The following is a 12,181-nucleotide window of genomic DNA, read 5'->3' as shown; positions in this document are numbered from 1 at the left end:
AGACTATTCCTAATATACTGCTACAGCATGAGGGAATATGCTGGATTCAGAACTAGCACTGAATAAAGAAATATAACGTGATTATGTAACTTTGGTAACTTTGTAAACAATGTTTGCATTTCAATAGGCTGTCGGTTGCTCAGTAAAATTAAAACTGTAGTGCTTACTTCAAAATCCTTGGATGCAAAAAGTAAAACTAAACAAAGTGCAGCGTAAAGTGCTACAGTCTAAGAGAAAGGTTTTATGGGATTACTAATTTACTAACCAAACCACCCTTTATGGTTTATGTGACTCATGAACCTAAAGTAAGCGTTGAAGTTGTAGCATAAAATGTGGGTTCTGCAATCTAATCTGACCAGGTGACTCTTGATATTCTCATAGCACTGTCCTACAATGGCCAAGGGCATCTGAAGAGAACAAGAATAAACCTAACTTCTACTGCTAACATAAGCCACTGTTTCTTGCCCAAGTCATACTATTGCTACGGTTTGCCTGTTCATTGCACTACAGAGAAATGCAACTGAGTCAATACAAGCATCAGATGCACAGCCAATAGAAGCAGCAGTTAACTCGTGATCTTTGTTACAAGAACAATTTAAATACACAATAAAACCTGTCAATTTTCATTTGTTATGGAAATTGGAGGGAATTTAAAATATATCAGACTAGGAAAACTTATGTTGGTGGAATTATTGAAGTCAGGACAAGTCCAACACATTTCACCTTTCATCTTTCTACATGCAAGCTAGACGAGCAACATGTAATCATACAGAAGGTGAAATGGATTGTTCTTGTGCAGCACATTGACACATATGCATTTTAAAGAAGAAGATAAGGAGAGAATATAGTCAAAAGAGTTGACTCTGCAAAGGGCTTTCACAATGAGTTACAATCAGTAGGATTATTCACGTGACTAAATGCAACTCGTTATGAATTAGGTTTTAAATTAAGAAAATGTCAGGATTAGCTAACACACAAGAAGGATGAGAAATAGGCTGCATGAAGGTGAGGAATCTAAAATTATGCAGTCTTCAAGGAAGGCAGCATACCATGTTGGTACTTAAAAAAGTCTGTTGAAAGGGAAAGTTATTAGATGATTCTCAAATTCCATAGCTACACATAAACCATAACCAACTACATTCAAACCATATCTCCATATTATATATTTAATACAGATGGGTTAAAAAGCAAGCCTAACATCTAGTCCTCTTCAAGCACCTGGAATGAAATAAGAGTTTGATCCAAAAAACAAATGCAATCTAATTTTTCCAGTACAGAGTCAAATACAGACGTAACCTTACAAGGTAATTTGATTTCATGATACTTTTACCATTTGGCAATGAAACAGTCTGATAGCAGCTTCCAGGAATTCAGCATAAAGCCAGGCACAATCAGAACCAGAATTTGGGCATGAGCTCAAATTGTAGGTGAAATTTCACTCAGATTTGCCCTTCAAGTTCGTCTTCAGTATTTGTACTATTAAGTACACAAGAGGAAAGACCTGAATAGAAACATAAGGATGTTAAATGGAATTGTTCTTTTTAACAGTATTTACTGTTGCAAATGAAAAACAAAATAAATGCTTTGATTACATAATGAAGGAAGACAAAAGAACCAAAATGAGATCCTCATGCACACTTCTTGAAAAGATCAAAGTCCATCCATTATTTACAGTCCCAGTGTACCAGGGCTGACAAGTATCTATACAGAGGGGTGAAAATCTGTATTGCTGGTTCAGGACAGGATTACTTTATTATGAACAACAGAAAGGCTCCAAATCATTTCATCATTGTCCAGGAAACTAGATGAAAATTCCTGTCTCAAAATTTTCCAGCATATCTGTTTGCACAAGGAGATTCCCTTTATAAGCAGAGAGTGTAGCTTAACATTGTTGTAACACACTGACCTTCGATGTCAGTTGCTTTCCAAAGTTTATAAGCCTCAGGCCTCACTGGAATCCAGCACAGTGTCTCATTCACAGTTGACCATAGTGAAGGAATGCTTGCAATATGAAGGAACAAGCAATCAGACAAAAAGTAGTAGGCAGGGCCAATAATACGATTGCACAGCATACTCTGCATTTATCTTGAATTTCCCTTACAAAATTCAGCATTTGCCACCTCTGATTCACAGTTGCTCAGAGATGTAAATATGTAACAGATCAGTCATTCACCTCTCTGCCAATGGAGAATTAAATGCGTACAGTATGTTTTCTAATATTTATCCAGCTCAGTTTTATGAGTTCCAAGAAATGGAACCTCCCTTGAGAAACTATTCCTGACAGTGACAGAAACCTTCTGATGGTACAACGCATTACATTGACAGTAAATAAAAAAAAGCTTGCTTAAGTTTACTGTTGTTCTTCATTATTTTACAATACCCTTTACTACCAGTGATGCTTACACCATCTAAGTATTTCTGTGCTTGCACCTTCCTGTGCCATCATCACTTCCTCAAAATGCTCACACCTTAACCAATCCTCTTCATGCATCTGCACACATATACACAGGGTCTAATTATTTTTGTTGCTTGTCTCAAAGCTCCTTTCAATTCATTAACATCTCTCTATTAATGGCAAATTCACATCTGCAACAACCTAGCAAAATATTTTCCCACCTCACAGAAAAGGTTGTTTTACACAAAACTGTTTCTGTGCAGTCTGCTTCTCAGCCCAGCCCTTCTCAAGCATGTTCAGAAACCTTTCCTCCAGAAGCCATGCTGTCTTAAACAGTCTTTACATCCCCTGTCCTGACCCTTTTTTCTCAGTATGTCTATGGTAGACATGTATCTGTTTATCTAGTCATGCTGTGATTTGGATCAAGCAGCTAACCAGGCTAAAAATAACCCAGAAAAAGAGAAAAAGAAAAGGTTATTTTCAACGCAAATGTTTTCCAATCCAGTTCACTACACGGGTGCACCCCCTTGTTGTACCAGTTGATTGATGGGGTCTCTGGAGATTGGAATAAGCAACAGAAAGCATGCCTGCAGTGCTGAATAGCACTGCCAGAAAAGGATATGGACATGAAACTATAGTCTTCCCGTGAAGAACATCTTGCCAGAGCGCCTGGAACCACACTTCATCGCCTGCCCAGAGAACCCTGCGCTGTGATGAAGTGCAAACACTCATTGGTGTGAGATACAGACAAAATCAGGTGAGAGGGTCTATTTTTATTCTGTATTCTAAATAAAGCAATGTATATCTTTAAAAGTAGAACAAAGGCAGTATATTTTTGCCAACAGTGAAGTTAGCATAAGGATTTCTACCCTTCCTCTCCACAGAGCATTTTTCTGTCACTTCAGCTATGTTCATGCAAGCAGGATCACTGATACGATGGCTTAGAAACATCCCAGCCTTTAGAAAAGAGGTTCTTCATTTAAAATCTCATCTTTTAATAACTGTGATCTTCCGAATAAAACGAAACCTTGATAAAAAAAAAGATTTCCCATGGATTCATTGAAATAGGTATATATTTCTGCTAATTGGGATCCAGGTGTCTATGAATTGTGTTGGATACACTGAACCTCTGACAGAGATTATCTTTTCCAGTGACAAGACACCAAAACTATAATAAATCACACTGTTTTTATTAACATTTTGTTAATAGAACAGAACCTAGGCTGAGAAGAGTCTGAGAACCTACAGCTCTTCACTTTTCTCTCATCACTGTAAGGTTAAAAATGTAACCTGAAGAAACACAAAATGCAAATTTACTGTCAGAAGGAAATGTCACTTGCATATGTTCTCTTCTGGAACCTGACCAGTTGCCATTATCCTCTCTACCTTGTGCCCTCCTCTGATGGAAAGGCTGCTACCTCATTCACACTGCCCACCCCAGCCTCTTGTTCCTTATGGTGGACTTCTCTCATCCAGTTCACAGCTATCTAGTCACTATAGTCTCCCTTTATGTCACCCTTTTTTGGTCTCTTTCTTCTTTGCTATCATTCTTTGCAATACATCCTTCTGGATTCTCACAGACTCTCAGCTACAGTGCCCTAATGTAATTCCTTCTGTGGAACTTCCTCCATAGCCTTCCAAACAAAGGTCAGTGCTTAACTGACTACTTAACCATCCTAATTCACATGGTAACTGAAGACAGACTGTCCTTCACACTTCTCCCCAGAAAACAGAACCAAGATATTATCACCCTTATGTAGAAAGCTGACTATTTTTTACTCCATAACATGCAAGTTAGCAATTTTATTGGTAGGAGAATTTTATTGGTGAGCATTCTTTCACTCAGTGATAATTTCCTCTCTCCATTTCAGATCCTCAAGGAGTGGATATTTTTGAGGATCTGAAGTGGAAAGAGGATATTATCTGATTTTTACTTTTGCTACTTTAAGTATTTATATTAATTCCATTACTGTGACACCTTGCTACACTTCCTGCAGATGAGAACAGTACCAAATTTCTACTGTGATTCTGGGAACTTTATTACATGCTCACATGAGAAGACCTAGCTTCCTTTACAGGATCTTTGAAAATATATACTACCAAGGAAGGTAATTTCAAGCAAATCCAAAGTAGGTGATTAAAAGTAAATCTGAACAAATACTAACTTTAAATCTTGCAGTGGGATCAAAAGCCTTGCTTTAGTCAGACATCCAATCCAGTGATATCCAAAGCAGAGTTACAATAAACATTCAAAGATAAATGACAACACTACATGAACTAGCAGCCTGTAGAAAAAAAAAAATTATCAACTTGATGAAATACATATGAAAGATTGATGAAAAGTCCTTGAACTAAAGAACCACATTTTGCACCAACTGAAACAATCTTCAGTTTTGATCCAAGCACAGCATATAAAGATAGCTTACCCTCCAGATAACAAAGGCATGAAATAGATCCTCATCCAACCAAAGATGAAAGAATATTACGGATAGAACTTTGTGATTATTCAGTACAAAGTAGACTATGTCATAAAAATATGCCTGTACTTGTTGAAAAACCTTTTCTGTATTATATGGAAGGCAAACACTATGAACCTAATGCTGTGCAGATGAATCATCCAGTAAAGATCTAGTGTATCATACTGCTAACAATTTTGGATAACAAGACTGCAGAGGCTTCATCGCTGGTCCTGCAGAGGTAGCTTCACCACTTTTGTGCTCATTGTTCCATGTTTTGAGAATGCTCTTAAGAAAACCTTAAAGATCTCACTGTATATGGCTCATTATCTGTTCATCACACTCCTGCCTCCTCTAGGATAATATCTGCCTTAACACAGTAAGTGAAAATTCATTTTGCAGTTTAGGCAGGATTACCTACACTCCAGGCACCTACCCTCCTTTCTCTAAAGGACAGAAGGAAAACAGCAATTCAAGAAATAGCAGGCTGAGTCATCAAACTACTGTCTCAAAAGACAAAACAAAGGCAGTGTCACAGCCAACAAAACCCTTACTATGATCAAATTTATTTTGTCAATCATTACTGCTCCCCTTTCTTTTCTGAATGGAAGGAATGAGAAAGAGGCCTTGTCATTATCCTTGCTATACCAACCTGGATAGTATAGGAAGGGAAGTTGCATTTCTTCTATGATTTGGATTTACCTTTGTGTTTACAGGAAGCCAGCCATGAAAAGCTAGATGCAATGTAAAGATAAGCAGAACAAGAGGCTTGGCTCCCCTTGAAAATCTGGGGAAACAGTCTTCTCTGAGTAAGACTAGTGTGACTAACAAGAGGTAGTCTTACACTTAGCAGTGGAGAAAGGGTTGAGATACATGTGTAATTTCTATACCTAACACACAAGAAAAGGTAAATCTGGCAGATAAGAGTAAACCAATAGGTAAATAAAAAACAGTACGCAGAAGATGGAAATCAAGGAGAGTCCTAATATGAATGAGAAAAGCAATCAGGTATGCAAAAGAAGTAATTGTGCCTATACAGCTAGGATTTAGAGTGTAAACAATCAGAAGCAACCAAAATGTGATCCAGGCATTTCCAGTCCAGGATTTCATTAATGGGCAAGGCTTCAGAACAGATTTTTAAGGAAAGAATAATTAATATACAGATACACTGCAAACAAAACAAATTATAATACAGGATGTATAATACTTCTATCAGTTTTACCCAGTATCTTTCTCTAATAACAACACTGATTTTATAGACAATGTCTTCTAGTTTAGCTTAAGTAAAGCATTTGATTTATTGGACATTTATACACAGTGTCAGATGAATGAGGAGGTACTACAACAGCAAGCAAAAAAGAGGAGGCAATAAGTACTGACAAAATGAGTTTAAGACTGGAAGGAGATCATTAGGGATGTCCCATACAGTACCAAGACTGGTACTTGGACCAATCTTGCTTAATATTTTTACTGGTAATGTTGGAACAAGTATCAGAAGTTTGATGCTGAAATCACTTAATCACAATGCAGAGTAATGGCACCGTAAAATGCCTAAGAAGAATGACCTTGAGGTGTGGATCAGAAAAATGGAATGTATCAATACCAAAGTCACGATATCATGGAGTTAGGGACTAATATAAAATTCCATAGTATTCTGGGAGCTCATCACTTAATTGAAGCAAAGATGGGTCTGAATGCACTAATAAAACACAGATGTGAAACAAGAAAGTAAAATCCTTACATATCAGGTGAGACACTGCAACACTGCAGAACAAATGGTGCCGTTGTATACCTTATATAGAACCTTGATTTAATATCACATACATTAAAGAATGAAACAGGAAACAGAACAGATGCAGAAAATGGATTTGAGAGAGAGTACTTACAGAATACACAGAAACAAAATTTGCTTGTTTCCCATAGCAAAAGGAAAACAAAGAGAATTCATGTCTGCTCTCCATGGAAAGTTTAAGGAAAGTAAGTCCAGGATGAAAAATAACTGCCTGCACAAAAATAAATAGATATTAAAGAGCAGTGGATAAACTTATACTCAAACCTGAAGATTCTTACCTGTTAAAGTAATCAAGTCCAGGAACAGCCTTTCCCATGGGAGTAGCAGAGGCAAGAAAACATTAACTGTTTTTCATATAGACTTTGATAAGTTTAAGAAAGGAGCTATATGGCACAGTGCCTTCAACAGCAGAAAACTGTTCAGTGATGCAGGAGGTTCCTTAAAGTCCTAGGAAACCTGCTTTTTGCCCCTTGGGTTCAACAGCTCATAAAGAATTTGGACTTCCACTCTTTCCCTTCCAGCTGATCCGTGTTACAACTTATTGGCTGTGAAAAAGGAATCCCTGAGACAGTACAGAATATGACCACCAAGAGCCATAGTGATTAACGCCAGAAAGAGGAGGAAATAAGCAGCCAGCAATGTGCTTTGCACTTCATTCTGCAGATGTGGACTGACCCAAGCAGGATATACCCCAGGTGGGTACTGCCTGACTGAGAATGTGACAGGCGTATCACCCCAGCCATGGTGTCCTGGTTTGACTAAGTTTCACATGAGACTCTGGAAAAAATGCTGGTCCAAAAACAGCACCAGAGGAAAACATCTGGGGACAGAGGGAAATGTGGCTGTCCCTTTTAGCAGCAGCAGTGTTACATCAGCTTAACTGTAACATCAAATCTAAACCTGTCCCGAGTGTGGTCTAATTCAATGCAAGACCAGCTTGGGGGGCTCTGCTTGGTGCTTATAGCACTGGAGCTCTGGGGAATGTTATCTAGAGATCTGGAGACATGCAAACACTGCTCTGAAAAGTCATAGCTCAGTCCAGCTCAGTTTATTAGTTGATCTCAGCACTCCTTGTGCAGATCTAGCTGCAGTGAAGACACACCTGAAGATGAAAATCCTTGGCTGGGTATGACAACTTTTGGGCATGGGGGTGAAGAGGCTAAAGATGAAGAGCTAGACCCTGTGGATCTCCCTGCTTTTTTCCTCAGCTAGGCCACAGCAACATAAAACCACTGCTCTAGAGCACACAGATCATAGCTTTTAGTGTTGTAATAAAAGCTGTATACAGCCCCTTCTTTGTAAAAGCGTGCAGCTTACCTTTCAGATATATGCATGATGTAACTCTTAAGCCCATCTACCAAAGCAGCAGAGGGCTTCTGAAATTGAATTACCCTTCTTTTTTTCTACTTTTTTAACACATTGTTTTGACAAGAGGCAATACCTGAATTGAAAAGCAAGTGATTTAAGAATTAAATAAAACATTTCTCCCCGGCCCCATACTTCATAAAGGCATGAACCTTTAGATGCAGCACAAGAGTTTACCTAAAATTTCCATTTCTCTTTACTCCTACAAGGCCCAAGATAAACAGTACCCTAATAAAAGTTGATAGCATAGGCTCTGTTCAAGTGAAACCACTTTATAACTTGACCAAGTGTGTTCTCTGCCAGGAAATGATTGCTTTTCCAGTTCAACCCAAGAATGTTGCTCTGCCTTATGTCTGCTTGCAACAACTTCTCTGTTTATGGGTGGGCTAAAAAAAGAGGATTCAAAGACTAAATTTAAGCTTCAGATAATGGTGCTAGGATTAAGGTTTGGTCCTAGATTCTACCATACCTATCATAGTCGTTTGTGAGGGTGAGCAGACAAATGACGAAGGTACTGTAACATGCGACATAGTTTACTAAGCTTCTGTTTTTCTTCCCCTTATATATTTTCACTACATTTCCATTCAAATCAAAATGAGGTCTACAATAATGAAACCACAAGCAGGTATGATTTATTTAACTTCCTATACCATGTTAAGACTACCACATACTCTCCGGCCAAAGTCACTGTATCGTCAGAGATTTCTTGTAAGAAAAATCCTTGTACCTTGCTGCAGAAGATCCTTCCTGATCAATGCAATGCAAAACTAGTGCTGTAACTGGTAAATGTCTTCAATGTACCACAGCACTACCCTTTAATGAAGAGAAGGAAACTGGTTCCTCCCAAAAGAGAAAGACATTTAAGCTACTTAAATAAAAGGTACTGCTGCAGGACAATGCAGAGCTCTCCCCAGGGAGACTTGTCATGGAACATGCTGCCAGTATTCCCTATATCTCTAACACAGAGTGAAAACTAAAACTAAACTATCCCCTTAGCCTGCACCCAAAAGCAAAGCACCAAAACATTAAGAGACATACCTTAAATGCGTTCATGGGAATTTCCCAGGCTTGAGGAATTATGAAGAAAATCTAGTATAGGTCGGAGTGTTGAAGAGTTGCACTTCACTGCCTGAAACTTTCTGTAATCATCAAAGAGCCTAGAATATAAATCAAACTGTGCTACACAGTCACATTCCATTTACTGTTCTACCTGTATGCTCACTTCTTCACTTGGAGAAAATTCGTGGTTTTTTTCAGGATGAAATCCTGTTGCAGGCAAAACTGTCTGGACTTGGGGAATTTTACTTGAGTTAATTTATGTGCAACACAAATCTCTCATCACTGATTTGAGCATTGAGAAAAAGGACATAAACTATTAAGCAAACAAATAAATACCCTCTTCCTTCCCCAGTCTCAATTTACCTAATTTTCACCACAGATTAAACTCAATCCACCCACGTGGCTCTGGCGAGGCAACAGAAGTATTAAGGGGTGGATGTAACGGATTCTGTCTGCTACCCTGTGCTTAGGATTTCTGATGCCATACCCTCATAGTTTGTCGCAGCCTCACATGAAGGTTTCTACCCTTCTATTCCTTGGTGCCCCTAACCCACCTGTGGGCTTCAGTCCCTTGGGGGTGCTCCTGGCCTAGCCTGGGTTGCCCATGGGCTGTGGTCTTTTGAGGGTGTCCCACTTCAGTATGGAGCCCCACCCATGGGCCCCCGAGAAGTGGTCATGCACCACTGCTGCCCCCTCTTACTTACAGTCTGTAACATATGTGTGTTCAACCTACTCACCTGCCCCTGCAAAGCACATCTTTAACTCTAGGTTGAAGGACTTAACAGTCTGGACATAAGTTCATTAGAGACCTTTCAGAGAAGAATACTTTCAGGACGAAATGCCAGAATAGTTGCAAGAACAATGGTGGATGGAAGAAATAGTCATCCACAATACAGCTATGGAAAATTCAGATGGATATGTCTAAGGAAGAAGGGCAGAGGAGGGAAAAAAAAGCTTAAATTAACTTCTACAAAAAAAAACCAAGATGTGAACATCTAAATGGAAGTGTCCCTATTACTAGGCTATCACAAAAACAATTTTTGGCTCTTACATAGGAGGCTCAGTTGTTAAAATAATTACATGATTATCATGTCTTACCTTCACAGCCTGAGCAAAAAAACCAAGCATAGTTACAGACCTTTCAACAGTTTCCAACAGCTTTAGCAGGAAAAGCAGAACAGAGTGAGCTTTCCATCCCTACAGGTCTTCAGGTCACACTTTTGACTACTCAGGGATGAAGCACATGTGCAAGTCTATCCCTGGAAAGAAACACGTCCTACAATTTAATACAGCTGCAGAAAGACATGTGAAACCATACCTCCATTATCAATTTCTCCAGAACTGAGGACACTCAGTCCAGAGTTGTACTAAATCAAAAGGGACCAGAATACCATTATGCCAAATCTATACCAAGTTATAGAATTGACCTGGTTTATAACAACTGTGTTTACAATGACAAAGCACCAAAAAAGAACCTAGATTCTTGAAGTATTAACATGAAGAATATAACGAACATTTGGGAGATGAATGTCTAACACACAACTCAAATGAACACCAGCCTTCCTAAATTGATACTTTGAGGCCTTCATTTAGCTTAAACAGTTTCTTTCCAAGTCCTTCTACATTACTCAGCTTGGTAATGCAGACTACCCCTGGGGAAGCCACCCTTGTATAGGCTTAGGAAAAGGACATTTTTAAAATCAAGCTCTTCTTGGACACACTTTTGCCAGTATCTTGTCTCAGTTGTCAATAGAATTCTTTAATTGTTTGCAACATAAAGCTTTTATTGCAAATGAAGAACAGGGTAAAATTAAGTTTGCGTAAAAAGACTATCTGTAGAATGAAGAAATATTACAGTCTTAACCTAAGGAGCTCAGGATTTAATACCAGACAGTAGACAGACTACACAAATATCTTCAGAGAAAGGAAAATGTAGAGACCTAAAGGAAGCACAGCTGTCAGAGGAATTAATACATCAACTCTGTTTTTCCAGAGGGCTTTACATACAGAATAACTGGGCAAAATGAAATGAGACTCTCTCAAGAACAGGGACAAAAATACAGCAAAAAAGCATACTCGCAAGGGAAAGAAAAACAGCAGAGTATTATTATAATATTGACATTTTAGAGACATGAAGATAAAGGCAGAAAAAATAATATCTCTGGTGTATGAAGGGCTTTTAAAGTAAAGAGAATATTCAATTTATTTTTTTTTAAAAAGCCACTTAATGGACTCAGGAAAAGATGGAAACTATACAATCTTAAAATTCAATGTCTTGTAAAGAGAAAATGTAGCAATGTCTTTGGAATGTGATGAAGAGGAGGAACAGGAAAGATTTAAAGCCAAAACTGAAGTGAGGGAGAAGAGAATGGGGAAGAGAAAGAGGGCTGTGAAGAGAAATTACAAGGATTTAAAAAGGAAAAATGAAGCCTTATTTTAGACAGTTGAAAAGGGTGGCAGGTTAGCCATAAGAGATGTCAGAAACTGTTTCGGAAACAGAACAACCTGATCTGATGACCACACTAACAATACTAGCAAATAGAAATATTTAGAAAACAGGTACATTTCTTAACCAGAAAAATAAGTGAATGTTTCATGAGTATTTAAACAGAGCCTTGGGAGACATGAGGATTTTTAGTTTGTTTGTTTGGTTTTTTTAAAGCTATTGACATAATGTGACTAGCTTAGTTGTTGAAAAACTGGGCATTATTGCTCCGGATCTACTGACACTTGAGTCACAGGCAACTTCAGTAGTCAAGAGTCTGTACAAAACCCTGTGGTTATAGACACCCTACATTTCTAATCTCAACTTCCTCCTGATACATCGCTAGAGCTTGCTGGTTGTTGCAGGCAAGCACCACATCTGCACAACTCTGACTTCTGCAGCAAGCAACCGTATAAGGATTTTGCTGCCTGTACGCCTAAAAGACTCCTGAAAAGTGGATGGAACGATAATTTCTGTAAGAAAACCAGCTCCTGTAACAGCATATATATATACACTGTATTAATGCCTGTATAGCACATGGGAGTCATCACATTCACATATTCCTCCCAGTTCAAGGATGCTCAGCTTCCTCAGGTGTATCATTCCATAAAAACAGATTATTATTTCTC

The 12,181-nt window shown here is 38.4% G+C and overlaps 1 protein-coding gene across 1 annotated transcript in view; it reads right to left on the bottom strand.

The window, feature by feature from the left end:
* ROR2 (receptor tyrosine kinase like orphan receptor 2) overlaps positions 1-12,181 on the bottom strand; it is a 167,477-nt gene that overhangs the window by 86,922 nt on the left and 68,374 nt on the right. The window lies entirely within an intron of this gene.

This window comes from Strix uralensis, chromosome Z (genome assembly GCF_047716275.1).
Source record: "Strix uralensis isolate ZFMK-TIS-50842 chromosome Z, bStrUra1, whole genome shotgun sequence".
NCBI classification, from domain to species: Eukaryota; Metazoa; Chordata; class Aves; order Strigiformes; family Strigidae; genus Strix; species Strix uralensis.
This window is presented reverse-complemented; position numbering and strand designations above follow the sequence as displayed.